Raw genomic sequence first — 6,000 nt, 5'->3', positions numbered from 1 at the left:
CAAGCCAGAACTACTGAGCCCACATGCCACAACTACTACACGCCTATAGCCCATGCTCCACAACAAGAGAAGCCACCGCAAATGAGAAGCCTGTGCACCACAACAAAGAGTAGCCCCTGCTCACTGCAACTAGAGAAAGCCCATGCGTGGCAACGAAGACCCAACACAGCCAAAAAAAAAAAAAAAATCTCTCTGGAAATTTCAGTATAAAACTCCTTGAGACATGGAATTAGTTTAGCTTTAAAGAAAAAAAAAAAAAGCCTTAACCTCATGACCCCAAAAGAGCATCACACTCAGGTTTCATGTCAAGTTTGGAGACAGACAAACCAAAATATTTTAAGAATATTCTGTTTCAAGTCATCCAGAATGAAAACTCATTAAGGTGCATTCAAAATGAATGTAGTATGTTTCAAACTTTAGAATAAAAAAAGTTATTTTTATGCTTTGAGTTTAAATGTGTCTACAGTTGAGCTTCATTGTTCAGGTGATATTTTTAGATCTGAAATAAGTTGAAAGCCAAAGGTGGTTCTGGAGCTTTTTCTCTTACATAAAATTTATGCACTAATGCTATTTATAGTAAATGATAAGAATAGTTTATTTATTTATTTTTTTATTTTAAAGCACTCTGCTAAGTGCTATGTCTTCACTATGTAATTTAATTCTCATAGTAGTTCTGTGAGGCAGAACTATCTCCAGAGCAGGTGTGTGAAACAGGGGAAATTGTATCTCAGAGATGCAACCAAAATGAATTAGTTGATTCTAGATTTCAATCTTTTAAGTATTGCCTTATTTTATAATGTGATTATATGTCAAGTTGTTTGAAAATGTGAAGCACTTTTCTTAAAATGGTGAATTCAGTCAATTAAAAGCTAATGGATAAATTAAAATTTATAAAGGGAAACATGTAGGAACCAGAAAATGTTTGGAAGCTCCCAAGCTGAAGTGATTTTTATTGCATATGGTTTATTGTATTGAAATGGCAAAACAGAAATCACCAAAGCAAAATTATCCAATGCAAATACAAATAGAACCCATTTAAAGATAAAATCAGTTGATATGAAAGTGTTTCTCACAGTGAAACTGCATGAAATGTTTGAGGCTATTTGACTTATGAGTGCTTTTGGAAGAGCAGATGCTCTGAAGACAATACTCAACAGATATGTTTTTAGTGTATGAGAATTAAGAAGGCCAATTAAGTTTGACCTTGGTGACATTCTTCTTTCTGGGGTAATAGAACCTTGCTTTGAAAGAATATGGATAGAATTGGAATGCACAGGGAAAGTGTTTGGTTCATGCTCTAAGAAACCATTTTTATGTGAACTTTCCAACTAAATTGTGATACAAATTTTCAACTTCTTAATATAATCCATACATTTTTATGGAAATATTTGTGGAGCAGACAGACTTTTCACTGTAAATATTGGTTCTCTCGCTTTGTTTGCCAATATAGATTTTCAATAATATATGTAAATGTGACATTCAAAACTATTTTTTTTCCCCAGACTGAGAACCATATTTCCCTAAAAAAACTGCACTGCATGCTATTCATATGCCTGTACCAGGCATTATATAGAATTTTATATTATTTGTTTTTTGCAAAACACTTTTAAATATTCAGGATAATATCAGTTGCAACAATAAATAGGATAAATTGTTAATTTTCCATAATGAAACTTCTATTTATCACTAGTCATAGCTATATATATAATATAATTAATGATATTTTAAGATCAGAGATTTTATAAAAATGGGAAATTCAGAAGATATAGGAGGAATCTCATATTGAGCATACTTTTGAGAATAAGTCCATTTTATTTTCATTTGCAGAACCTTTGCCTTTACATAAAAAAGCAATTTTCTTGAGAACACTTAACAAAAGTGGTGTTTTTGAAATTCATGAATCAAGTGACAGTGCTTCCTCTCTTAGGTAATACTTTTCATTGCTATTTCTCTTGCTTGGCTATATACTGCCAGTAGGGATTCAAGTTATAATTATTTGATAAATCCTTAGGGTGAGAGGATTTATGTCACCACTCACACACAAAAAAAGGATTTGTTAACAAAATAGGTGTCTGGAGTACTCTCACTGAAGCGATTCTTTGCTTTACATGTTTCTAGTTTACTTTTAGATACAAGATCAGATTATCTTAGACACTTTTGGTAATTTTTCAAGGACAAGAGGAGTTTTTATTTTTACAGTTTTTAGATGAGCATTTGAAATTCTTTCCTTCTGAGAAAGCCCAGGAATTAAAGAACATGATTGGTGCAAAAGAGTGAGAAGAAAATCATGATGATTATGATGAATTATATTACAGCTTGTACCATTATCATGTTTCTATTTTGATTATTCTTCCCATAAAGGGCCAATACTATAAACAATTGAATGTATTATGAAATTATTAGCAAAACTATAGAGTTATGTATGCAAGCCTCACCCCTCTCTAATCCTCTTTTGTTCACTTTTGCAAAACCAATTTCTAAAAATCAAAACAAGTGAAAGCAAAATTAAAAAAAAAAAGTAAGAAAGAAAGAAAGAATCTAACTTATCTCACTTCTTGAAAACATACCAATCAGTTCCTAAAACTGAAAAATGCCACGATCTTTGCAGGCCCAGCATATTCCAGAATGAGGAAACCCCAAATTAGTATTGGAACTATGGGCCTCAAAACGGATCCTGCCATTTTGTTACACATAAAAGTGTAGGTAAGTTATTGGAATAGTATCTAAATCATTCAGACCTGAAACGATAAAGATAATTTCTATATGACTGGGAAAGTATTAGGAAATGACTTGTAATAGCATAGATGTTTCCTCAATCTTAAAATCACGCATTTAAAAATATCCAATGTCTTTAAGACCCAAAAAGATTTTAGCTGTAAGCATACGTATTAAATTTCAGGTCTACTTGTGTGGTTTTTTTCCCCTTAATTATATTTCTGTTGGTTCATTAAACTCAGTTTGGTAAATGTAAGCAGAACAATAGGGTTATAGTTTATATTTAGGGGAGATTCTATTTTTGAAATATTAACCATTTCTATCTCACATTCAATTTCCTGTTACTCCTGATTTTTCTCTCTATCTGACAGCTGCAACCTCCTTCATTTATTCCTTGGGAAATGGGTAATGCAATTGATCATATAGAAAAGATAATTTTCATAGTTTGGAGTTGGAAAGTTTAAGCCCTGAGGGAATAGGAAAAGTTCTGATGAAGATTTTAGAGTCGGAAGAAAACATGAAGATAATAGGTTACACTATCAAACTCTCAGATTACAACATAGGCCATTTGTGTTGCAGATTAAGAGTGAGAAGGAAGAGAGCAAGTTTCTGAGAAGAAACTCCAGGGGAGATAGGTAGATAGATGGTGGATGGATAGACAGATAGACAGACAGGTGTGGGGACTTGAAAGTACAAGGAAATCACTTTTCCTCTCCTGAGAAGAGTGTGAAGTATCATCAAGGTCCCAGATTCGGCAGAACACATTGCATCTATGGATGAACTATCCCAACCATGTTGCTGAAGAATTGGTATATTGCCAGTGCACCTTAAATATTGGGACACAAATGCCAAAGGGTAGTGCCACAGAGTACCACGTGTCTCACCAAATACAGCAAGGTGAAACCTGAGAACCACAGAGAGGTCTCGTTGATTTTGAGCAGACCAGAGAGAAAGCAAGAATTTAAGAATATACAACAGTTACATGCATATACCTAGGGTCAAATAACAAAATAATCAAATTGTCTCAGTAGACGCTATCATGGGTGGGTAGAGATGTCAAAGATCATGTAACTGGTCCTTGAGCTCTTGGCATAATGCATGTTCAGCAAGAAGTTAGACTCAACCCCAGGAGAAGGATGGGGGAGAACTAAATTTACTAATGTTAACTTTACCACTCAGGAGAAAGAGGGCTTGGCATTGTTTTACATAAGATTTTATAAACAAGGTTTTATTTTTTTTTTGCACTGCACATAGATTCTAAGTGAAGGGAAGTAACAATAAGCAAATAAAACTTTCATTCTGTCCATGTAAGGTGTAGGAAACAGAAAAATGAAATTTAGGTGAATGCAATATATTTAAATCAAGTGTGATAATCCTAGTGCTAAATTAATTGCTTTTCTGGTTGCTTTGCTGGCAAGACTTAGTTTATAATTAATTTAATTGAGAAGGAAATTTGAAACTGTGGAAAAGAAAGAAGTTAAATTTGACTTAGATATTTTTGTCTTGGCTGATAGATTGGCTGGTGAAGCTGTCCAAATCCAAGTAACTAGGCAGGAGCAGATTTGGGGATTCTGAAGACCCTAGGGACACTCTAAACAATATTTACAATAAAAAGTCAGAAATAGAGGTAATCTGTCTATCTACCTAGTTAGCTAGGTAGCTGATAGAATATGGCACTTTCAGGTATTCAATAAATATTATTGAATAAATATATTACCTAAGAAAAAAATTAGATAATGAGAAAATCAAATCAGTTTTAGAGATTCGTTCATATACAATCATCATACTTATTCACATGTAACGTCTTCATTTTGAGTATTTTAATATTTGATTTATGTAACATTTAAAATCTTATGGCTTTCATGATCATATTACTTTTTACTTAATCTGATTATGATCTGTCAGTGATACAGAGCTGGACAATGCTTAGAGGTGTAATTTATTTTATGTAGACAGATGTAAAACAGTTCATACATGAGCAAATTTGGGGAAGCCATATTCAGTTAAAAAGTCCCATATGCTGAGTTCTTTGACAAAACATGTGACAAGTCAGTCAACAGCATCAAAAATTTAGATGCCTGGATAGCACACAGGATGGGAAAAAGATATAGTAGAAGTGGAAAAAAAGTGATAGTGTCCAAAGAACTGGCATAATTGGAACCAGAATGCAAACATATGTTTTAAATGTTCATGGGCCCGAAATTACAAGGCTATAACACACACCATGTAAAATGGTGCTACTATGAAGATAGCTTCTGTAAAGTAAGAGTACGTGTCTGTGGAAATTCAGTAATGGACAGCCTGTTCCTCTTAGAAGGTAGCTTTGGTACAAACCAATTGGTAGTTGATGAGAAGATCTCTGTTTCAAGAGAAATTACTGCATGTTTGAAGAGACTAAAAAAATGGCTCAGTGTTATAACATTAATGTATAAATGTAGTACTGAAGCTTTCTTACAGTAACGGTATTTGAAAACAACACTAGCAAAAATTAACCTATTCATTGGAAGTAGTGTCTATTGAAGAGGGATACAGACTGTATTGTGTATATTATATTATATTATATGTATTTATATAAGTGAATTATATTTTGCTTACATATATATAAAGAGAGAGAGAGAGAGAAATTGATTTTTTTTTTTAGGAACTGCTGATTGTTGATGATTGGCAAGTACAAATTCCACAGGGCAAGCCAGCAGATAAGAAATTTCAGGTAAGAATAGATGTTGCAATTTTAGGTTCAAAAACCACAGAGCAGGCCAGGCAGGCTGAAAACTCAGAAACTCAGGCAGGTATTGTATGTTGCAGTTTGAGAAGAATTCTATCTTCTTCAGGAAAGCTCAATCTTTGCTCTTAAAGTCTTCAGCTTATTGCATGAGGCCCACTCACATTAAGGAGAGTAATCTGCCTTATTCAATGTCTATTGATTTAAATGTTAATCACATATAAAAAATGTCTTCACAGCAATATCCATACTGGTATTTGACCAAACAACTGGGTGCCACAGCTTAGCCAAGTTACACATAAAATTAACCATTACGTAAATTAATGGGTTAGTAAAGGGTGAGAATAGTTCTACTCAGCAAGACTCAAAAACTCATTGAAAAATAGAGTTCCAGTCTAGGTTAGGGGCTCAGTTTTCACGGGCTAATGGAAGGAGTGCTCATTACTCGAGATCCTATATAGATGAAGTGCACAGTGTTTTCTCCTTCCCAACAGTACAACAATATTTTGTGTTACATGGGAGTTGCACATTTCTATACGTGGTATTCTTTAAATCTATTTTGT

This window comes from Balaenoptera musculus, chromosome 3 (assembly GCF_009873245.2).
Source record: "Balaenoptera musculus isolate JJ_BM4_2016_0621 chromosome 3, mBalMus1.pri.v3, whole genome shotgun sequence".
NCBI classification, from domain to species: Eukaryota; Metazoa; Chordata; class Mammalia; order Artiodactyla; family Balaenopteridae; genus Balaenoptera; species Balaenoptera musculus.
Note: the sequence above shows the minus strand (reverse complement) of the source record.